The 24,168-nt window shown below is 42.2% G+C and overlaps 1 protein-coding gene across 11 annotated transcripts in view; it reads left to right on the forward strand.

The window, feature by feature from the left end:
- The window catches only part of SGMS1 (sphingomyelin synthase 1), a 322,655-nt gene that overhangs the window by 100,623 nt on the left and 197,864 nt on the right, over window positions 1-24,168 (forward strand). The window contains exon 1 of one of the 11 annotated variants that reach the window (XM_043476120.1): window positions 6,827-6,841. The exons of the other annotated variants lie outside the window; for them this stretch is intronic. The gene's annotated coding sequence lies outside the window, so the exon portion shown is untranslated. Of the gene's footprint in view, window positions 1-6,826; window positions 6,842-24,168 lie in introns of those variants that run through there. 11 annotated transcript variants of the gene reach the window in all.

The raw sequence follows: 24,168 nt of genomic DNA on the forward strand, positions 1-24,168 counted from the left end.
GAATGTTGGTTTCCCTTCTCCTTGTCCTCATATTAGCTAGGAAAAATGGGCGTTCTGCTTAGACTACATCCTTTAGAAATACCTATGATGGAACACAATGACATGTAGGTGGAGTCATAACTGCAGAGAATTGCATTTTTAGCATTTGTAGGTTGATAATATGAAATATCTTTTGTTTGGTGCTCACAGACAGCTTTTGATCCCTTGTTTGGGTCTTTTGAATTTAACAATGCACTTCCTTTCCTTGGGTAGGATTATCGTTGAAATTGAACTTCAGCCTAGCTTTGATTCATAGTTGTCCTTTATGGGTTTGAAACTACAAGGGGAATAACATTCCCTCTTGGTCATTTTGTAGATAGTTCCTGCTTCTCCCTGTCAGTATTCTTCTGCTGAAGAATAACCCAGTTCCAGTTTCTGATGTGAAAGAGCAGTTAGGAATATTTGTGCAAAATAGCTTATAGTTAAAAAAAAAAAAGTATGTAAATATAATAAAAACAGTTTGGGGTTAAGTGGTATGATTTTGAACTTAATATAGTGCTTAATACTGATCTCATTAATTGATAATATGTGTTTAATGCATTTTTTAGTGCTATTCTCATCTTTAAATTGATTATTATAATAGCTTTTGGGTGAATAAGGACTTGGAAGATATTTTAACATCCTGAATATGGTTAGTTCAACCTCTGGAGTGGGAGAATCCTTTGTATGTTTCACAGAGTTGACTGTCTATTTCCTGACTGAACTGATTGGAAACAAGTTTTGATTTTGGGATGGGTGTAGGGGAGGAGAAGCAGAATTTAGACCACTCAAGCACTTGGGAAAAGTGTGTACCTGATGTTTCCTTGGGGAAAATGTGTGCTGGCTGGTGGGTACAGTGGACCAAAAAAACAAAACCAAAAACTGCCTGTTGTTTTAGTAAAGGATTTAGTAAGGACTGTTGTGGCCATAAAGTCATCAGCCACTGTAGCAGCCACCCAGACCTTGTAGGCTGAGGGGAAATGGAGAAAAACAGGCTGCTAGCCATCAAACTGTCAGCCACTTCAGCCACCTGGATGGTGAACAATGAGGGGAATTCAGGATGGAGAAAAACCCGAGACTGGCCCTATGTAGCTAAGATGCTTATCAAAGGAACAGCTTCAAGAAACCCAGACTCTTGCGTCTTCCACATACATAAATTAGCCTGAGATATCTGGATTTTGTGATTAACAGCAATCTTTTGATGTTTAACCAGATTTTTCTTTTCCCTGTAGGAAACATTCCTATATCTCCTGGCTCCTCCCTTATCTCTTGGAAAGAGTTTTTCAAAGCTATCTGCAAGACAGCAGTCCCTGGCTATAGTCCTTAGTAAGGTCTGCGAGCAAACATAACTCTCCACTTCTAGGCTGCGCATCTTTTTCAATTGACAGTACTCTGGGGGCCAGAGGGTCCCTGCAGTGTCTGCTAACAGTTGTGAACTGGAGCTGGTCAGGGCAGTTTTCCTCGCTTTGCTCTTTTCCCCAGTAGCTCCTGAAAACTACCTAGTGATTGTCAGTTTCTGCTCTGCCCTGTGGTGTCCTGTGTTAGCAGGAATTGGATTGAAACCTTAGTTAAAGCAGAGAGAGTGGAAGCAATTTTTTCGTGACTCCAACTTGAGGTACCACAAACCTCCTGGTACTAAGCTCCCTGGATCTGGGGTGCTCAAAGTTTTTAGTAACTAGCATCATAATGGCAGCATTTATTACACATATATGAGCAGAACAGAAAAACTGTAAGTGAAACTGATAGGAAGGGTTGTCCCTATGTTAGTTTCTGAATACATTTCAGAGCATCACCGGTGGTTCTCCAAGCAGGTCATCCCTGAGACTTGCTAGGTGTTTCAGGAGGCAGAAGTGAGGTTGCCCATAGCGCACCCCCCTCTTCAGGGGGTTTACAGTCACATCCGTGGGGTGGCAGAGGTTAGGGTGCTGATTCAGCGAAAGTCTTAGTTAAAAGTCACGTGGTCATTCATTGCAGCAGCTAGTGATTTTGAAAACATGGACTGGAATATTTTTCTGATACTTTAAAATAAGGACAAAACAATTATTTTAAGATTGCAAAACAATGAGTGTTTTGATTTGGCAGTTCCTGCATTTACTAATCACTAAATGTAAACAATTTCTCTGTGCAAGAGGCTCCACTAGCCAAGAGCTGTGCTTTATTGTATTTTTTCATCAGCTCTTTAGCAAGCCTGGGCCCAGGAGGCATTTCAGGCTTGTAGCCAGCCCTCCGAGGCCTTCAAACACACTTTGTTGCCTCTTTCACAGAGGGCCCCAGGGTGTTTTGGAAGCCATGTGTGACTTTAAGAAAAAAATTAGAAAGAGGCAGAAACGTGTACTACAAACTAGCTGCTTTTGGGGATTTTTTTTCTTTCACTCTCATTTCTGACTGATTTCCGGGCTGACTCTCACAGCAGCTGTTGCACGCGCTTGCTCCTTTTTGAATTCCTGGCCTCCCCTAGCCCAGCCCATGGCAAATGCCCTCAGAAAGAAAGCCCTGGAGGGACTTCTCTGGTGGTCCAGTGGTTAAGAATCTGCCTTCTGATGCAGGGGACACGGGTTCGATCCCTGGTCGGGGAACTAAGATCCCACATACTATGGGACAATTAGGCCCCTACACCACAACTAGAGAGCCCATGTGCTGCAATAAAGGTCCCATGTGCCACAGATAAGACCCGATGCAGCCAAACAAACAGAATGTTTTTTAAAAAAGAGAGAAATGAAGCCGTGGGCACAGAGCCTGCCCTCTGCCTTCCTCCTCTCCACTACAGTCTAGCTGCCATTTTCCTGGCAAGTGTCACAGCTGGGCTGGTCCTGAGCTTCATCGGGTACAGATGTGTCTTATTTCTTCCTCCCTCACACATCTCCCGTGTCCTGCCCTCCCCTCTATCAGGTGTCCAAGCATCCTACTGTTACATTTAGCTACCCTGTTGTACGATTCTTGAAATGGGTCAACTGTCCAATGCCTGCAGTGGTGTCTTTCACGTTCAGACTCATTCATTCCCTCAAAGCCACACTTCACACATTATAATCTGATAGACGTGCCTTGAATATTCAGAAAACGTTTACTGACCACCTCCTGTGTACACAGCAGCTGTGTGCAGATGCCAGGAGATACAGAGACGAATCAGACCCTTTGTGCTGTTGGTGGAGAAGGGGAGAGAAATGTGGGAGCAAATAGTCAGAGATGACTTCTGGTAAAGACATGAACTAGCTATAGTGAGGACACAAAGGGAGAGGGAGCAACTTGGTCCTGGAAGGTGTGTAAGTATGGCCCCCGGGACAGAAGAAGAGGGTCATAGCAGCCATCAGCCAGAAGCGGATGGGGCGTTCCTGTGACTCACCCCCTTCCTGATGGACTCCACTGTGACTAGTCTGGAGCAGGGGGATGCCTCTATAACGAAAGGATCTCTAATGGTGGATTTGGCTCACTGTGGCAGAGGGTTGGAAAGGAATTTGGGAGGCTGCAGCTATCCCTAAAGTAACAACATGGGTGGGCTTTGACCTAAGAAGGTGAACAGTCCTTGGTACAGTTTCTCAGTGCTGGAGGACTTCCTTATATTCTTCCGCTGTAAGAATTTGTTGGTCACGTACTCACTGTTTAATGGCCCTGATACTTAGATGCTGTGTTTTGGTGGGAAGGCCTCATAAATACTGAGTTTCCGAATGAGCGTAGAGTACAAAGACCTCCCGGTCCAAACCAGATCATGTTTTACTTCTCATTCATGGATAGCACTTGTCCCAGTTTGTAACTGTGTGTGTGTGTAAGTATCTCTCCACTCTTAAGTCCTTTTAGAGATGAGAACTGTTGGTCTCCTTTTCAACCTTACGTCCATATTGCCTCCACTGGGCTTGGCATATAATAAGGAAAGAATGAACAGGGCAGACACCCAGCCTGAAAAGTGAACAGAAAAGTCAATGGTGGGGTTTGCACAGTGAAGCCTGAGAATAGATAATTGACATTTTTTTTTTTTTAAATTGAAGTGTGGTTGATGTACACAGGTGTACAACATAGTGATTCACAATTTGTAAAGGTTATACTCCATTTATAGTTATTATAAAATCACTGGCTATATTCCCTTTGTTGTGCAGTATATCCTTGTAGCTTACTTTATACCTTAGACTTTGTACCTCTTAATCCCCTACATATCTTGCTCCCTCCCCCTCTTTGCTCTTCCCACTGCTGACCACTAGTTTGTTCTCTATATCTGTGAGTCTGTTTCTTTTTTCTTTTAAATTTTGGATAACAGTGTTCTAATTTGGTCAATAAAAAGGGCAGAAGAAAGTCATCATTTACTGAAGTCTCTTCCAGCAGATGATGTACAGAACCAAAAATGTCTTTTCAGAATAGAATGTGCTTAATGGAACAGATATATATTCTGATTATAGTAGTGCTTATATGAATCTCTACATGTGATGAAATACGGTAGAACTGCACACAAAAGAAAGGGCAGGAATTGAACATGTCAAAACTAATGAAATCTTAACAGGATCTGTGTTTTGGTTAGCAGTATTGTACCAATGTCAAGTTCTTGCTTTTAATAGTTTTATTGTGGTTAGATAAGATAAGAGGTGCATGCATGGGAGCTCTCCACTATTTTTGTAACTTCTGTATGAGTCTCAAAGTATTTTGGGAATCCCCTGGTGGCTCAGTGGTTAAGACTCTGTGCTTTCACTGTTGAAGGCGAGGGTTCAATCCCTGGTTGGGGAACTAACCACAAGCCGTGTATCACGGCCAAGTATCTTGGCCAAAAAAAGAGTTATTTAAAGGCAAATAAAAATAGATATTACCAAGTCCTGGCAAAGATACAGAACAACTTGAACTCTTTTGCATTTCTAGCAGGAATATAGAATGGTACAGCCACTTTGGAAAACATGTGGGTTTTTTTGTTTGCAAAGTTAAATATATACTTACCATATAGCAATTTCACTCCTAGATACTTACCCCAGAGAAATAACCTCTGTTCACACAAAAACCTGTAGGCTAATATTTGCAACAGTGTTATTTAGTTTGTTTATTTATTTAGTTTGGCTGCTTGCAGGAACTTAATTCCCTGACCAGGGATTGAACCCAGGCCCTCAGCAGTGAAAGATCAGAGTTGTAACCACTGGACCACCAGGGAGCTCCCAACAGTTTTATTTCTAATTGCCCATAACTTGAAAAGACTCACATGTCCTTCAACAAGAGAGTGGATAAGCAAACTGGGCATCAATGGAATATTACTCAGTACTAACAAAGAACAAACATAACTAACTGGATGACTCTCAAATGCATTATGTTATGTGAAAGAAGTCACACTCAAAAAGATACATTCTGTGCATGATTCCATTTATATGACATTCTGAAAAAGGCAAAAGTATAGGGTTAGAAAAAAGACCAATGGTTTCCTGGGGCTGGGAATTGGGGAGAAGCTTGACTGGCTCAGACAGTAAAGCGTCTACCTGCAATGTGGGAGACCCGGGTTCGAGCCCCGGGTCAGGAAGATCCCCTGGAGAAGGAAATGGCAACCCACTCCAGTACTCTTGCCTAGAAATTTCCATGGATGGAGGAGCCTGGTGAGCTATAGTCCATGGGGTCGCAAAGAGTCGGACACGACTGAGCGACTTCACTTCACTTGGCTTACAAAGGGTATAGGGAACTTTTACCCGTATCTTAACTGTGGTGATGATGACATGACTATATGTTTTGGTTGAAACTTATGGAACTGTTACCTAAAAAGAATGGATAACTGCTTGTAAATTATATTCCAATAAATCTGACTTTAAGATGAAAACACCAACAACAACAAAAGTGAATAATTAATGATGTTCTTTAGATTGAGTACTCATGAAGAGTTCAGTGTCTGTCACTTGCCCATGATTGGATGGATGAGGATTTGTGAAGTCATTAATTACAATATTGTCTTGTTCAAACACCAAAGTGTAGCCTCTTTAGTACTTTGGCCTCTAATTGAGCAATGGAAATAACTATGACTGTAGAGATAGAAGTTCTAATATTTTTAAACAGAATGCTTTTGGGAGATTAAAACAAAAGCTTCTGACTCTTGCTTTAGCAGATGCAGTCTTTAGTGCGTGAACATTTAATCAATTGTTGCTCTATCTCCTTTCCTGGCTTCTTTGCCGTTAGAACAGTCATTAATGGAGTAGACTTACATACATTTTTAGATTGTTTTAAATCTCAGCTATAACAACTGGGCTGTGATTTTTTTTCCCCCTAGAATGGATGATACAATATTGTATTGGGAAAAAACCCAAGTTTTGATTTAGATGGGAAGAAGGAAGGCTTATTTCATCACTATAGCTAGTATAATTTAAATATAACTCGCAAATGTTGATAGCAGGAATTAGAAGATTCAGACTGAAAATTCAGTGGAGCTCTGAAGCAGTATCTCTTGATAACCACCATCTTCTGTAAATTGAAGTCAAAATTTGATTTTGAAGGAAGATTGAACTCTGCTTGATTTGTGGGGCTGAAGGATGTAACTTCTCCCTTTATGGGACAGATAGCTGGATAATGCCTCTGAGCTTGCAGCAGTCTTTTCCCGGTAGAAGACTCCTTGTTAATTTAAAACCGGGGCTTACTAGGTTGGTTTGGATTTAATGCAATCCAGTATTTCAGCGGAGCAAACACTTAATCATTAACCACTTGCAATGCCTATTATGAGGGTTGGGTTTGCATAGCCAAATAAGCCGCAAGCCCTGTTTTCAAGGAGTTCACCATCCAGTGTGATCACCTGAGCTGTGTGCAACCCCCTTAAGTGCAGCTGCAGGAGAGACCCCCTAAGGAGGAAACCCTGACCTGGGATGTGTCGCTTCAGTTGGGTCTTGTAAGTAGACTTTTGTTTGGTCCTGAAGGAGAGCACTCAGTTTTTCAGGCAAAATGAACCAAGTGCCATATGAAAGCTTTTGTGATCAGGGAATCATAACACTGAAGCAGGGTAAAGAATTTCTTCTTTTCCTTCCCAATTAAATAAGAGTTGAAGTCATAATATAAAAATTCAGACAAGAATATGGATAGATATAAATACTAGAAAGAATATATAAAATTATACTAGAAATACTGGAGTACTAGAAGGATATAAAATTATAAGTAAGTTACCCCTTTTACTCCTCTGTTAGTTTCTATTGCTGGTATATTTTTTACCACAATGTTACTGTTATGAAACGACACAAATTTATTATCTTAATGCTTCTTTAAGTCAGAAGCCCAACATGGGTCTCACTGGGTTAAAATCAGCGTGTCTGAGACTTTTGGCCTTTTCTGGGTTAAAATCGGCGTGTCTGAAACTTTTGGCCTTTTCTTGGTTAAAATCAGCGTGTCTAAGACTTTCGAGAGGCGGCCACTATTCTTTGGCCTGTAGCCTCTTCCTCCATTTTCTCTCTGATGTTTATTTGTGGTCAAATCCAGGAAAGGGTTTCTGATTTGAAGAACCCAAGTGATTAGATTGGGGCAGCCTGGATAACCAGGATACTCTTCCCATGTCAAAATCCTTAATTTATCACATCTGCAGAGTTAGGTAACATAGTCACAGGTTCTGTCCACAGGATGTGGACATGGGGCCATTATTTTGTGTTCCATATCTGTCTACCCTTATTCCTTTTATTCTCCCTACTGGTAAATTATTTGGACACCAAAGCTAACATATACATAATGAACTTATTTATGAAAGTCACTCAGTCGTGTCTGACTCTTTGCAATCCCATGGACTGTAGCCTGCCAGGCTCCTTTGTCCACAGGGGTTCTCCAGGCAAGAACACTGGAGTCGGTAGCCATGCCTTCCTCCAGGGGATCTTCCCAACCCAGGGATCATACCCCGGTCTCCTGCATTGCAGGCAGATTCTTTACCTTCTGAGACACCAGGGAAGCCCATACCTTATAGTACTTTCCTTTTATTAGCACTCACTGAACTACCTCATTTATTGCAAGTGCTGTGATTGAATTCTAGTGAGCAGGTATTACTTTTTTTTGAAGATCACAATTAATGCTGGAGTGAGCATCTTTGGACATATATCTTGATATTCTTTTCCACACATATTCGTAAGGAAAATATGAATATATGTGGGTTGTTAATTTTGAAAGAAGATTGTCAGCGATTAATAAAAGAGGAAAAGGAAAGGAATACGTGATACTAACGAAAGTTCTCTAAAACCATTGAAGAAGGAAGCGAGCATTAATTTGTGGTTTATTATGTGCCAATCACTGTGCCAACAGATGACTTCCTTTTTCTCACATCATGTTCCATGGTGATACCAAGAGATCTGTTGTTAGCCCCAGTCTACTGATGAGGGAAATGAGTGGTAGAAGCTGGTGTAACTTGGTCCAGGTTGCGGCTCTGGGATCCACATCACCCTGCCTCCCCGAAGGACAATGGGGACCCCTTCAAGTTATACCCCCTGCAGCCCAGTCCTCAGATGTGGGCAGCATACCAACTGGTGACTCTTCTGACACCATTAGGTTGTTTAACTCTTTGAATATTTGAGGTGCCCTCACGTGCATTCTCTTTCACTTAAAAAAAGATCTCAGGGAATGAGTGACCGCAGTTTTAAATCCGGCATTGCTGCCACACAGCACCCTCCAGGGAATCGTGTGTTGTGACCAGTGGCTCTGGCTGGGCAGCGGGGGCTCCTGACAGTGGGCAACCGTCAGGGCACTCAGAGAGACGCCCTGATGGGTTCTGCTGTGGGAGCTGACGTGGGCGGCTCCCTGTTGCCAGGGGACCAGTGGTCTGGAGGCCTGGTTGGAACAGAAGTTCTCCTGGGACTCCCCCTGCAAGGTCTTCGCGAGCTGGGGTCTGACCCTCCTGAGGAGGGCATTAGGCCCAGTCGGGCTGCTTTTCCAGAAGAGTTTCCAAACACCAAGCACGTGTAATTGCTGCCCCGGTCCAGCCTGGCAGGGCCCACGCTGGCTGGTAACCAGTGTGATACCAGGCTGTTGGCTGTCAGCCGGCTCACTTGGGAAGAGGGCAAGGGCTTGGGTTCCATGGCACACTGACCTGGATGCGGTGATGGTTTTGCTGCTGGGGTCATAAAAACCAGGAGGCTGTTTCAGGGCGCAGGGATGACCCCCTGGTTCAGGTCTTCTTCCTGAACTTGGTCTTATACAGAAAGAAGCATGATCAGTGCGTGCAAAATTGTGTTTATCGCTTCCCCAGAGTGAACAGCATTGATGAAGAGATGTCAGAACCGCTTGCTTTTCAGCCTGTTCAGCATGGCTCCAGCTGGCCTGGGCCCAGGGCCTCTGTGTTCCTGGGCTTCTGTCGCTTAGAAGAGCTGCGTGGCGGCTGGAGACAAGGGGCTGCTTGTGTGCATTCTGACCAGTGGCAGCTGCAAGAAAGGAGAGTGATAAAGTCCTTCTGTTTTGCTTTTGCTTAACTCTAAAGGCTACTTTAGGATTTTTATAACATTACCGCATTCCTTAGGAAAGCTCAACTGGGGACATTTATTCTGAGGGTTTTAGGGTTGTTTGTGAGGAGAGGTGCTATCTGTCAGGAGGACAGTCCCGCAGGGATGGAACTCTTGGCTGCCCCCAGCTACCATCACGCTGTGTGATCTTGTGCCAGTCACTCCCCCTCTCTGGTCCTGTAAGCTGGGGAGCTGGGATGAGAGCAGCCAAGTCATTCACACTCAGAACCAGCACTCTGGACACACTTGGTACCAGAGCACTGTGTCCCCACTGACATACTTAGCTGAGGATTTGGAGCCTGAAAGAGCTGCTTCTGATGCCCGGGCCGTGCCACTTACGACCTCCATGAGCCTGAGCAAGTGACGTTTCTCTTTGGTCTCCTTGATCAGATTGGGGATCAAATCACTTCGATCATGGGGTGGCTGCCAAGATTCAGTTCAGTTAAATGAGGTGGTGTGTGGGGAAGGCACCCTGCCAAGGGTCTAGTTCCTGGTTAGGGTGCAGCTCAGGGTAGCCGCCCACTGTTAGCTGTGAACTGTCTGGTATGTGAGGGGCTTGTGACACTGTCCTTTTACCTCTTGTCACAGAGCGAGTGGCTCCCATTAGCTTTAATTAAAATGAAAAAGTTCTGATAACTGTGAACCAGAGGGAAGTCTGTTCTTTCCTGTACTTTAATTTGCTCCTTGAGGAGTCCTGTGTGGTCTGAGGAATGGGCTCTGCTTAACTGGGCTTCCCTATAGGAAGACAATTTTGTAACATGAAACAAAACTAAAAAAACAAACATGACCCAGATGGCTCCACTCGGGACTTCTCAATTTGCAACTTCATTATTTCAGCATGGCCTTTTCATAGTTCCTAACTTTAGTAATGAGAAGACAGATTTGTGAGATGTAGATGGTGCAGTGGAAAAATGCAACCCCATATTTTCCTTGAGAGAGAATACAGGGACGTGTGAGGAGGAAGGCTTAACTTCCCAAATATGTATTGAACTCGGCTATTTTTTAAGGCATTTGGAGAAGCAAAAATGAATTTAACTGATGTGGTCCTTGTCACCATAGAGATTAGTTTATTGGAACAGGGCAGCCATTAAATTATAGAAATAATGATTTAATTAAAGCTGTGATGGTGCTGGGAGAAATGCAGGGTATAATAAGTGGGCAGTGGAGGATCGCATGTGATGGGAAGAACAGAAAGTCACCCCGGGGCAGTGGCTTCCAGCTTAAGGTCCAAAGAATGAGAGGGAAGTGTGCCCGGGGAGATGAGGAATGCGTCTCTGCAGACAGGAGGAGCAATTGGCAAAGGCAGAAAGAAGCGAGGCTTGTTAGAGAGACTGGAGGAAGGCCAAGGTGGCTCAGAAGCTGGTGCGCTCTGGGGACAAGGATCTGAATGATTTGGAGAGGTAAGCAAGGGCTGGACTGTGCCGTCAGGCCTGGGCATCCAGGATCCAGGTTTTTTTTTAATTCTAATTTTTATTTTGTATTGGAGTATAGTTGATTTACAGTGCTGTTAGTTTCAGGTAAACAGGAAAGTGATTCAGTCATACTATGTATACATATCCGTTCTCCCCCAGACCCCCTTCCCATATAGGTCATTACAGAATATTGAGTGGAGTTTCCTGTGCTATAGGGTAGGTCCCGATTGATTATCTGTTTTATATGTAGCAGTGTGTATATGTTAACAGGATCCAAATTTTATTCCAAAGAGCAGTGGGAAGCATTGAGCTAGAAAAGGGCCTTGGTGCGACTTCATATGTGTTTCCAAGCGGGCGCTCTGGTTTCTTACTGGAGCTTAGATTTTCGGAGATAGGAGCACAGAAAATATGGGGAGACCAGTTTGGAGGCTGCTGCAGCCATCCAGGTTTATTACGATGTCCTGTTCTCAGGTGGGGAATGGAGATGAGTATTTAGGAGGTGCAGCCCACAGGACCACCTTGATTGACGGGATGGGGAGATGCGAGGGAAGGGAAGGAGCCCAGGGCAGTTCCTGTCCTGAGCATCTGGGAGAAGGGTAGCTAGAAAGATAGATAGAAAATTTGGGGAGGGGGGAGGACTGTGGTGTAGACGGGGATGGAGGAGTGTCTGCTGGACACAGTTCTCTTTCTTTGGGGATGCACTCACCCTAGGTGTTCGCCCTCCGTCGCCCTGAGGCCTCTGCTCAGACGGCCCCTGTTAGGGAGCCCTTTGGAGACCAGTGCCGCAGTCCTCGCCATGGCACCTGCACCATCTGACAAACTGCTCGTTTTCTTATTTCTTTAGAGTGTATATCCTCTTAAAAGAATGTGAGCGCCTTAGAGGCAGGAGTTTTTTGTCTGTTTTATTCTCTGTTGTATAGCCATAGCACCCAGAACAGTGCCTGGCATATAGAAGGCCCTCAATAAATACTCACTGAATGAATCAGGAGTATCATCTCCATTCGGATTTTTTGTATCCTGTTCAAACTTGAGTGACTTCTAATTAACCCAAGCCCAGGAAGAGGCATAGGGACACTGTTCATTTGTTATGTCAAGTGTTTTTTTTTTTTTTTTTTAATCTAGGCAGAATGAGCAGAAAAATTTGATTTTCTTCTTTTTTTTGTTTTTAGTGTTAGAAGTGATAGAAGAGGGCAGTTATGAAAATATTTGAACATCACACCTTTTTTTTGTTCTTTACCAATCAGTATGAACATCTAGCCCTCCATCTGATATACTGTTCAGATTTGGGGGCTAAATTATAGCATTTTGTAATTCCTCTGAGCTTATTATTTTTTTGGGTGGGGGGTGGTCATTGACTTCTTGATTATGTCTTTTCGACTTGCTGGGGAAAGGTATGAAGACCAGGATCCAAATTTGCTTAAAGGCGAAATATGAGCATGGAACAGAATAAAAACCTTTTGTTAGAGATATTGCTGGATCCCTGGATCTCTACATGGCCAGTAATTTGAAAGTACTAGCAATTCATAAATAGTTTCCTAAATCTTTTTTACTTTGGGTTCTAAATCAGTTGCTACCACTTGTAAACAGAATGTCTGCTTGTGAAAGAAGAGGTTGTATATATAATGGTTAAGGGTGTATATATAAAGGTTAGAGTCACACCTCTGTTTGAATCCCTCCCACACTCCCTCCCACCATCATTTGCTAGCTTGTAACTTTGTACAAGTTACTTAACCTCTTTCTTTAAAATGGATATTACCAAAATTGTATTATTATTTGAGGAGTTAGGAGAAGACAGATACTCATTATTGTTACCATTTATAAGCTTAACATGATTGATGGTATTACTAAACGGGATTTAAATGTAGAAATATCTTAAAGAGAACTAAGTGTTATAGACTATAATTGACTCAACTCAGTGTTCTCCAAACTTGCCAGAATGTAAGAATCTCCTTGAGGTGCTTGTGAAAACTATAGATTCTCAGGCACCTCCCAGATTTACTGACTCAATCTCCAGAGGAGGAAGCCTGGGGATTTTGCTGGGTAGGCAGGGCAGTGACGCGACCTGGATTTTGTGAGACTGTGCCGCGCTGTGTGCTGCGGTCAGTCACTTCAGTCATGTCTGACTCTGTGGCTCCGTGGACCGTAGCCCACCAGGCTCCTCTGTCCATGGGGATTCTCCAGGCAAGAATACTAGAGTGGGCTGCCATGCCCTCCTCCAGGGGATCGAACCCAGGTCTCCTGAAATGCAGGTGGAGACTGTCTTTTCTTTCAGATATTCTGTTTAGATTCTAGATGTATGTTTATACTTGTCAGAATGTGCCCCAATTTTGAGATAGGAAACTTGTCACCATTTATATACGCCATCTTATTCAGAATCTTTTCTCTAATCAAAGAAGACATAACATGCTTCTGGGTTCCAAGGAACATGACAGGCTGGATAGCTACAAATTAGCCATGTTGGTGTAAGTTACTCAGCTTTCTTAGCTGCCTTTCTTTCTCACTACAAAACCTATTTGATCTTATTAACCTGCTCTGTGAAATATACGCAGGGACATGGTTAAGTATCTTGGCAGCCTCTGTCCTCCGGAGTCTCTAAGGTCTCAGTAATTCCAGGCTGTCCCAGTGGCAGTGACCATGGATGCAGTGTCTGTGCATGGAGGCGACCCCCGGGCTTTGTTCAGTGGAGGCCAAGCCTGAGGAGCTGCTCTTTGCTCCCCTGAGAGCCGGGAACCAGGAAGGAACGCTGCCCTCCACTGCACTTAGGACAGTGTGTTCTTAATCAGCTGTCCTGGAAAAACAGCGTTTTATTGTTTTCACACAAGCCTGCAAGTTCATTTCCCTTCTCTGGCCCAGGCAGTAGTGAATCAGTGACAAAGGAAGATGAACATCTGAAACTTTTTATTCTGAAGGCTGAGCTTTCTGCAGGCATCACAAGTGGCATTGACATCTCCCTAAGGAATACAGGGTTCTCATCGTCTGGAAGGCAGGTCCTCCCCATGCCGGGTGGGGCTCAGGGTAGCTGTTTTCTCACATGAGTCTATGAAGTGTAAAAGAAGTTTCTTCTGGGACTTCCCTGGCAGCCCAGTGGTTAAGATTCCATGCTTCCAATACAGCGGGTGTGGGTTCCTGATCGGGAAACTAAGGTCACCCCCACCCCAGGTGCTGCACAGCATGGACGAAAAAAGAAAAATTAGTAAAGAATTTTCTTCACCAGCTGTTATTCATATTGGTCATGGTTTCATATTGATAGTTTAATTTCAGGTTGGGCTTAATTGTATCTTTCTATTTACATTACTGTGGGAGAAATTGATTTATGCTGAGAATCTTATTTGGATGATAAGTTCATTTTCTGACCTGTAACAAATCAATCCACTGTTTATAGCTCTTGTTAAAATGGAAAAGTTGACATACATTTATGAATTTGCACATTACTACTTCCTTAGAAAAAGCTTGTGAGGGCTTAAGGGCACCTACCTGGATGTAGTTAAAGTTGAGGATCTGGAGGTTGGTAGGAATAGGAAAGGCATTTCTTCTTTTCTTTTTCATCCTAGTAGTCTCGCCTGACAAAACTTTCTATCTGCACAGTATTAAGTAACAGAATCCTGGAATTTTAGTGAATTTAAGAAGAGCTCATTCGGGAAATGTTGTGAAATGTGGGCAGATAGATCTTTGTCATTCTGTGGGCAGACCTAAAGGACTGAAGCTTCCCAGTAGAAAAGGCAGGAGGCGGGTCCATGTGCAGGTGAGTTTTCCTCCTTCTGTCCTGCGGGCAGATAAGAGGAAGCAGGCCTGGAGTGGGGACTCCCCTCGACTCCCTCAGGAGCTCGGTTATGGGATGAGTCTGGGCCTGCAGCTTTCTTTCCCAACTTCTCTTGCTGTTTCAGCTTTTTTTTTTCTTTCCTCATCTGAAATCATCTTTGTGTGGGGAGAGGCTGGAGGTGGAAATTAAGAGTCTTCTTTTTAACAAGGAGTAGAGATGATTACCCAGGTAAGTGGTATTCTAATCAGCCATAGTCACAGATTCCTATCTTGTCAGGTAAGAGGTGTCTCAGGGAGGAGGGAGTCTGTGGAAGGCCCTCCGGTCCTGTTGACAGGAAGGAGGCAAGGCCCAAGGCCTAAGCCAGGCATTTCTAAAGTGCAAATACAGCATGTAATAAAGACACTGTCTACAAAGCCAACCTCTGTTTAAGCAAATTAAAAACCAACCAACTCTGCCTTTCCTCCAGCGAATATACATATAAACAACAAAAATGGACAGTGATGCAAGATGTGCAATTTTAATTTTGTTAAATACCCCGACTTAAAATTGCAATTATTTATATAACTATGTGTAATAATCTAAGAAATAGTCCTAAGTTGGTTTTTTTTTTTTTTGGCTAGAGTTTTAATGATACCATATATTTTAACATCTTACCACATTGTCTAACCTTGTAACATAGGAACCTGAGATTCCAATCCCACCCTTTTTTTTTTTGCAAACTCCTGTGGCACCGAATAGAGAATAGACTTGTTGAATTGGATTGAAGCATGACTCAGTCCATTTATGTAGGTGGAATTCTACATTACTTGCTTGTGGGTGTTCACATATTCATGATGTTTATTTACAAGCTGTCTAAGCTAGAGAAATGCCTGCTAATTTTCTTAGTCTGTGTGTGAATCATATGGAATTATCTCTGCGAATTAATTCCTTTAATTAACCCAGAGAAGAGGGAAAAATCAAACATTAAGTTTCATTAAGTGCTCTGCTGAGGGTAGTTTAAAAATGTAACGAAGTACCCTTGGATATAATACAAAATTTTGTATAAAATGTCTACAATGAAAAGCTATAAGTAAGAATGGTAGTTTGTGGACAGGCTTCCTTCCTCCTCTCTAGTCCTCAGTATTGAAGCATGGGCCCTGGAGACATGCTAGAAATGGACAAGAAGAGGAGTTCCTCCATGTGAGTGAGGGGTGCAAGAATGGGGGGCACATTGAGGGAAGCAGAGATGTTACTGCCAGCGCATAACATGGCGAGAAGATGACAAGAGATGAATGTGGCAAGCCTGGGGCACTCCTCCAGGATCCTGGATGTCCAGAGAGCATGGTGCTCTTTGGATTTTAAGCAGGAAGGAACAAGATGCAATTTCTGCTTTAGAAGGTTCTGCACCCTTTTGGATCCTGGGCTCAAAGCCACAACAGCAACACCAGCTCAACTTACTCTTTCTCCAGTCCTGTCTGCCGGTCTCGGCTTTATATCCTTAGAAGCACTTGTGACCAGGGTGCCCAGTGTATGCTTTATTTACTTGCCCACTATCAGCCTTTCTAACTAGAATGTAAACCTCCTGAGGGCAGGGATATAACTGTTTTCCCAGTGCAGCATCTCCAGTACCACCACCATGCCCAGCAGGTTAGCAGGTGCTCAGCAAATAACTATTAACCAATCAAATGCAAGGGTTGGTTTCTGAAATCAGTGTGTTGTTCTCCTCACAGATTTAATAATTGGTTACAAAAGGAAAAAAAAAGTAACAGTTCAGTGGGGACACTGGACAACACTAAACAAGGAGTCAGAATCCACCAGTAGTGCCTTCCCAGGCGTCACTAGTGGTAAAGAACCTGCTGCCACTACAGGAGATGTAAGAGACACAGGTTCGATCCCTGGGTCAGGAAGGTCCCCCGGAGGAGGGCGTGGCAGCCCACTCCCGTCTTCCATGGACAGAGGGGCCTGGTGGGCTACAGTCCATGGAGTTGCAAAGAGTCAGACAGGACTAAAGCGACCGAGCACGTGGGAACTCACACAGTAAGAAGCAGTGAGTGTCACATGTCTCTGGGTGTCACACCCCGGTTAGGAGTCCAAATCCAATCATGAATAAACACCAGAGAAACCTAAATTGAAGGATATTCTCTAAAACTTATTGGCATGTATTTTTCAAAAATATCAATGTCCTGTGGAAGCAACCTAGATGCCCATCAGCAGATGAATGGATAAGGAAGCTGTGGTACATATACACCATGGAATATTACTCAGCCGTTAAAAAGAATTCATTTGAACCAGTTCTAATGAGATGGATGAAACTGGAGCCCATTATACAGAGTGAAGTAAGCCAGAAAGATAAAGAACATTACAGCATACTAACACATATATATGGAATTTAGAAAGATGGTAACGACAACCCTATATGCAAAACAGAAAAAGAGACACAGAAAGTACAGAACAGACTTTTGAACTCTGTGGGAGAAGGAGAGGGTGGGATGTTTCGAAAGAACAGCATGTATATTATCTATGGTGAAACAGATCACCAGCCCAGGTGGGATGCATGAGACAAGTGCTCGGGCCTGGTGCACTGGGAAGACCCAGAGGAATCGGGTGGAGAGGGAGGTGGGAGGGGGGATCGGATGGGGAATAAGTGTAACTCTATGGCTGATTCATATCAATGTATGACAAAACCCACTGAAAAAATAAATAAATAAATAAAGGGGGAAAAAAAATATATCAATGTCCTGAAAGACAAAAGCTGAAGAACGGTTTCTGTTTAAAGGAGACTAAGGAGACCTAAGAGTTAAATGTATTTGTGATCCTATGCTGGGTCCTGGGAAAAAGAAAACTTCTGTGAAGGACATTAGAATATTTGATGAAAGCAAAATATGCAAGGGGAGAGGGGACAAACTGGGAGCTAGAGTACTTCTCTGCAGCTGAACTCTGGAGAAATGATCAGGATTCAGAAGCTACATCTCTGGGTGGCCTGAGCTGTGCTTTAGGACCCAGGGCAGCAGATGAAAGATCTATAAGGGAAGGAACCCTGGCCTGGGATTCTGGAGACCTGGCCCTGATACTGAGCCGCTGGCCCATGGTTTCTTCTCAGAGATTGGGGTTCTGAGGCTCAGAGACTCTGGCCGTTACATAACTTTGGGCAGCAGACTTAGTCCTAGTGCTATGAACTTTAGGCAGGCAGAGGTGATAGGAACACCTACAGGTCAACTGTGGCCGCCTCTGCGGGTGGGATCACATTTCAAAAACCAATAAAGGAAGAAAAAATAAGTACAGTGACTTAACAGGGTATGTTGTTTGTTAGCGCTGACGTTCTTATTCTTGTCAGTGTCTTTTTGGTGGTCAGATCATAGTGAAAACTCAGAGGGAGGTGGAGACAGAGAGAAAAGATTAGTATTCAAAATATACAGCTTTGGGGAGAATGTGTGGTCTTTTTGTCATTTAAAGCAGTGAAGCTAATTGCAGGGATTTATTTTATAGGGCAATAACTTCAGCCCAATTCCTTCTACCTGACTCTAGTGATCACTGAGAGCCAGTGACAATAGTCATTGACCATGAGCCTTTCTAGGGTTAAAGAGTTCATTGAAAAATCAGTTGAGATCACTCATTAAATCTTAAAACACCAAAGAAAGAGTTAAAAATTATATACCAATATGCATTAATTTTTGAAGTTAGAAAGTAATTTTAAAACAGTTTAAAGTAATAATGGTTGTGGACCCCAGTGGTCCAGAGGTTAAGACTGCCTTCCAGTGTAGGGTGTGTGGTTTCAATCCCTGGTTGGTGAGCTAAGATCCCATATGCCTCTAGGCCAAAATACCAAAATATAAAAATCAGAAGCAATATTGTAACAAATTTAGTAAAGACTTTAAAAATTGTCCACATCAAAAAATCTTTTAAAAAATTGAAAGAAGGTAACAGTGGTTGAAACAGAATTTGCTGATTTAAATCTGAACCAATAAACTGAAATAAATGCCATTATCAGGGCATCCCAGTGTTTTGAACCACTTGTTTGGGTGGGTGGGAGAAAGAGTCTAGTATGAGTTTGTATTAGCCAAGATGGAGAGATGAATACCATCTAGAAATCTGAAGCCAGTAACATAATTAAGGTTTTGGAGTATTGTTTTACCTGAATAGTTCTCAGTGGAGTATATAAAGAAAGTAATATGTCCAAATTTTAAGGAATAATTTAAAATACATTTATAATATTGTTGGGACCCAAATCAGAACGCTTTATAGATGTCAAAAGTGTTAATAAGTGTCAAGTCCTTAGAATGCCTAATGTACATGTGCACACGCCCTGAGCAGTCTTGAAGTGTTTTGATGATGAATCTGTACCCTTTTGATTTGACTTTTATTTTAAAATTCATTTGTGTCTATTTGATTTGCTTAAATTTGAAGTATGCATAGATCATTTCCACCTGCTTTGGGTTCCCAAGTGTTTTGTATGTTACTGTAATTTATCAGTAAGTCAGTAGAAACATATCTAACTATAAGTGGTTATATGATTTCTAAGTGTTTCTCTCAGGTCCTGTGAATTTAAACAAGAATCCAGATAAAGATGTAAAGTAAAACACACCTAGAGATGGGACTTCTCTGGTGGTCTGGCGGCAAAGACTCCATATTCCAAATGCAAGGGGCCTGGGTTCGATCTCTGATCAGGAACTAGATCCCACATGCTGCAAGTGAAGATCCTGCATGCCACAACTAAGACCTGGCACAGTCAGATAAAACAAATAAATTAAAGAAAAATACCTGGAGAGGCTTCAACAAGTAAAGCTTGTTTTTTTAAATGTAGTGTGCAAATTTAGCCTAAGCCATACTTCAGAAGATAACCATTTGGCATTGACTCTTTAATTAAAAGAACAGAGAAAAACAACCTTATCTCACACTGTACTTCCACCTTTTTTCTCTAACTGGATGCAGTATACTTTGAACTATGTGACAAGTTATCGTTACTGCTTTTTCAAATCTTGGAAAGTGCATTTTGGGGCTATGCTACTATTGCTTAGTTTCTGATATCCTGCGTACACTGGAGAAGAATATTTATGTTTATATATTTATATATAAGAAAAATGCTACCGTGGCTACAGTGACATATTTGAGATTTGAGGAGTGGATGTATAAATTGTGTAAAACAATACCTGAATAAATGAGGAAAGGCTACATATATATAAAAGGCAAAATAGAAGATCTTTTTGTGACTTACCTTTTAGTAAGTATTCTCAGTATTAGTATTACTGCTAGTATTAGTAGTATTCTAGTAATAACAAAACCTTCCTGCTCCTTATCATCATATGTCGATCATTTAGTGTTTATTAGGTGCTAGGCACATGCTAATATGTACTTTATACAATATTGTGATTCAGTTCTCCCACAACTGTAAGAAATGAGTCTAGCTTCATTTCACAGATGAGAAAACTAATATTCAGAGGTGGTACTTTCCGTACCTCAGAAGGGGCAGTTTCAGATTTTAATACAAGGTGGTTTTTGTGTCCAAAACTTTTTGAATCTTAGATGCTTTATTGCAGTTACCTCTCAGAAGATGAATATTTAACACACTCACGAGAATCAGATTTGCTAATATTCTTAGCGAACTCCGTAGGTGGAAAAAAAGTTAAGTCAGTCAACCATTTTAAAGTTAAAAAAGTAAAGGATTGCCATTAGGATGCTACTATCAAGAAATTAACCAGAATTTAACAGAAATTAACTATCAAGAAATTAACCAGAAATTAAAAAGTGTTGACAAGTATGTGGAGAAATTGGATCCCTTGTGCATTGCTAGGAATGTAAACGTGCATCTGCTTTGGAAAACCATATGGTATTCCTTTAAAAAATTAAAAATAGAGCTAACATATAATCTAGAAGTCTCAGCTCTGGACATATACCCCCCAAAGAATTGAAAACAGGGTCTTGAAAAGATACTTGCACACCCACGTTCGTAGTAGCAATATTCACAATAGCTGACAGGTAGAAGCAGCCCAGATGTCTATTGCTGGGTGCATGGAAGACAAAATGTGATAGAGACTCACAATGGAATATTACTCAGTCTTAAAAAGGAATGAGCTTCTGATACATGATGAACGTAAAGACATTATGCTAAGTGAAATAAGCTAGTTGAAAGAGGATAGACATCATATGATTTCACTTAGATGAGATGCCTAAAGTGGTCAGATTTGTAGAGACAAAGTAGAAAGGTGGTTTGTAGCATTTGGAGGAAGGAAGGAGTGGAGAGTTATTGTGTGGTGGGTACAGAGTTTCAGTCTGGGTTGATGAAAAAGTGCTGGAGATGGGTGGTGGTAGTGGTCGCACAACAATGTGAATGTTCTTAATGCCACTGAACTTGACTTTGATGTGGTTAAGATGGTACATTTTATGTTACGTGTATTATATCACAATTGAAAATAATAGTTTAAAAAAAGGTTGGGGGGAAGAGTGAAGTGACTGCCTGTGAACTCTTTCTTGTGAAGGATAAAAGGAATTTTTATCTTAGTCACATATATCGCAGGTTGAGTTATTCCAGCCCACCCTAACAGCATTCACTGGAAAAGCAAGGGTGGTGGAAAATCATGGAGATGTTGAGTTTTATTTCCCTATCCCCCAACTTGCTTGAAGCCTTCATTCTCTTCATCTTATCCAACGCAAAATGAGTTAGACTTTTCTTAGAAATTGAATTCTTTGGAGAGTGGTATCAGGAGCCTTTCACTCTGAGTACTTCAGCAGCAGCTTTCTCAGCCTGAGAGGAGGAGCCAGGGGCTCACATTCAAATAGATAAATGAGATCCTTCCAGACGTGAAACTTGTAACCGAGAGTTACATACTCTCCAGTTAGGCCTGGTATTAGATGGTAGATGGATGAATCATCAAGTCTGAGCACGTCAACTAAACGATGAGGAACTGGACTAATATCTGGTTATCTTTAGGTTAATTGCTTAGTCTCTCACTGGTTCTATTCAATTCCAAAAGTTTAACGTGATGCAACAGTGAAGCTGGTTTTCCTGGCTTCCAGCTTTTTATGGTTGTAAGAACTGTCATACTTGAAAAGAGGGGTCTGTGATATTTCTTGTTGGTTGACAGCTGTTTGAATGCAGGTGTCTCGTGGTGAATGGAGCTCACAGTCTAGCACAGAATGGTCCTTATTTGGCTTCTTCTTTATAGGTGGGAAAAGTTCAATGAAGTATTGGGAGCATCTGGCACGGGCCTTTACCCTCTCTGGGAGGAGAGCAGTATGGGTGGAGCCAGAGTGTCCCGAATTAAAGGGCTCCCTGGAGAGGTTTGCCCCAAGGCTTCTGGACTTCACTGTAGCAAGTGGGGGATCTTATCACTTTTCAGTGGGGAGAGGAGGGTAGATGTAACCAGGATGATTAAATCCCTCCCTGCTTTTTTCCCTGTATTTATTTTTTATTTTTATTTTTTAAACTTTCTATTTTATATTGGAGTGTGGCCAGTTAACAATGTCATGATAGTTTTCAGGTGGAGAGCAAAGGGACCCTGTCATACATATCCATGTATCCATTCTTCCTCAAACACCCCACTTTGGAGGCCACTTTTACTGCTGGATAGAAACTAGAATTAGGAATAGGGAATTAGGGAGACCAGATAGGAGGCTTCTGCAGGCTTGTATCCAAAGATGATGGTGATGGTAGGAGATGACATACATGGAAGGCTACCTTGGGCCAAAAGCTCTACTTGTCTGGTCCTCACACTGTGAGCTCTGTGTAGGTCTATGGCATTACTGGTGCCATTTCACAGATGACAAAATTCAGGAACAAAGAGACCAATCTTTTTTTTTTTTTTTTTTCCTTTAAGGTCACACAGCTTATGTTGAATGGATCCAGGATGGTAGGAACTAGGAGCTGGTGGAGAGGAGCTGTTTTCATTCTTCCAATGCCATATGATCACCAGGAACGTAGTGTAGGAAGGAGCAGAGGCAGTTGATTGTGTTTAAACTGGAGTTTGGAAGCCATGGCACATCCCTGACCACGTCTCTTCCTTCTTGGGATAGATGACAGCTGTTGTCCAGGATCAGCCAGGTTGGCCTGAGTTTGGGGGAGGAATGGACCGGGTGGGGGTGTTGATGGAGCTGTGTACTCCCGGGTACCCGGCTGCTTTTCTGGATGTGGCAGTGGTGGGGTGATGGGCGAAGTGTGGGGGTGGTGGCAGAGTACACAGTGTAATTCTGATTGATGAGTGAGCTCTTTGTGGATGTTTACTGGTGTGAGCAGGTTCTGTCAGTCCCCTAGGCATTTGGTTGCGAGATAGCGAACAGTCAACAAGCCGTGGAGTGCTTTTTGTAATGTTTGCTTAATGGAAAACTGGGTTTGGCACTATAGCCTGTTTGACAAGAGAGGCAGCAAGAAATTCAGAGGCATTTGACTTATTTATACCAGAAAACAAACACGGTCTTTTCAAGTGTTTTATAGGCCTGTTTCTTGTAGGGGTCTGTGGAAACTGTTTATTTTGTCCCTTAAAATTTAGGAAAGGTGGTTAGCAGTTTTATAGAGAAGCAGGGAACTGTAATTTTTCACTTTGTTTTTAAAAATCTACCTGCCTTGATCATGCTTATTGTTTAATGTGTTGGATTTAGTATTAAAGGAAAACTGACAGGTGGGGAGCATCTGCTCCTTTGCTTTAAAAAAGTTAAATATATTGTTTCTTTTTTTAATTAAAAAATGAAATGCAAAAAATTCTCCTGATAGTCCTGTGGTTAGGACTTGGTGCTTTCACTCACAGGGCCTGTGTTCAATCCCTGGTCTGGAAACTAAGATCCTTAAAGCTACATGTTGTGGCTAAGTGCCCCCCGCCCCCAAAATAAAACAAAACAAAAAAATGAAAAATAGGCACATGGTTTTAAAAAATTTCCTAAGCAGCATAAAAGCATAAAAGAAATCCTCCTTTCAACAAAAAAATGAAAAATAGGCACATGGTTTTAAAAAATTTCCTAAGCAGCATAAAAGCATAAAAGAAATCCTCCTTTCATTCTAGTCCTCCCTTTCCTTCTCCAGAGATAGCTTCAGTTTTTTGGGGTGTATTTTTCATGTATGGGCTATGCAAATACAAACATATCCTGCATACTAAAAAACAGTAGAATGGGAAAGACTAGAGATATCTTCAGGAAAATTAGACATACCAAGGGAACATTTCATGTAAAGATGGGCACAATAAAGGACAGAAACGGTATGAACCTAACAGAAGCAGAACATATTAAAAAGAGGTGGCAAGCATTCACAGACCTATACAAAAAAGATCTTCATGATGCAGATAACCACGATGATGTGATCACTCACTTAGAGCCAGACATCCAGGAGTGTGAAGTCAAGTGGGCCTTAGGAAGCATCACTACCAACATGGCTAGTGGAGGTGAAGTTCCAGTTGAACTATTTCAAATCCTCAAAGATGATGATGTAAAAGTGCTACACTCAATATGCCAGCAAATTTGGAAAATGCAGCAGTGGCCACAGGGCTGGAAAAGGTCAGTTTTCATTCCAGTCCCAAAGAAAGGCAATGTGAAAGAATGTTCAAACTATTGCACAATTGCATTAATCTCACACGCTAGCAAAGTAATGGTCAAAATTCTCCAAGCCAGGCTTCAACAGTAC

Source organism: Cervus canadensis, chromosome 8, assembly GCF_019320065.1.
Source record: "Cervus canadensis isolate Bull #8, Minnesota chromosome 8, ASM1932006v1, whole genome shotgun sequence".
Classification (NCBI taxonomy): Eukaryota; Metazoa; Chordata; class Mammalia; order Artiodactyla; family Cervidae; genus Cervus; species Cervus canadensis.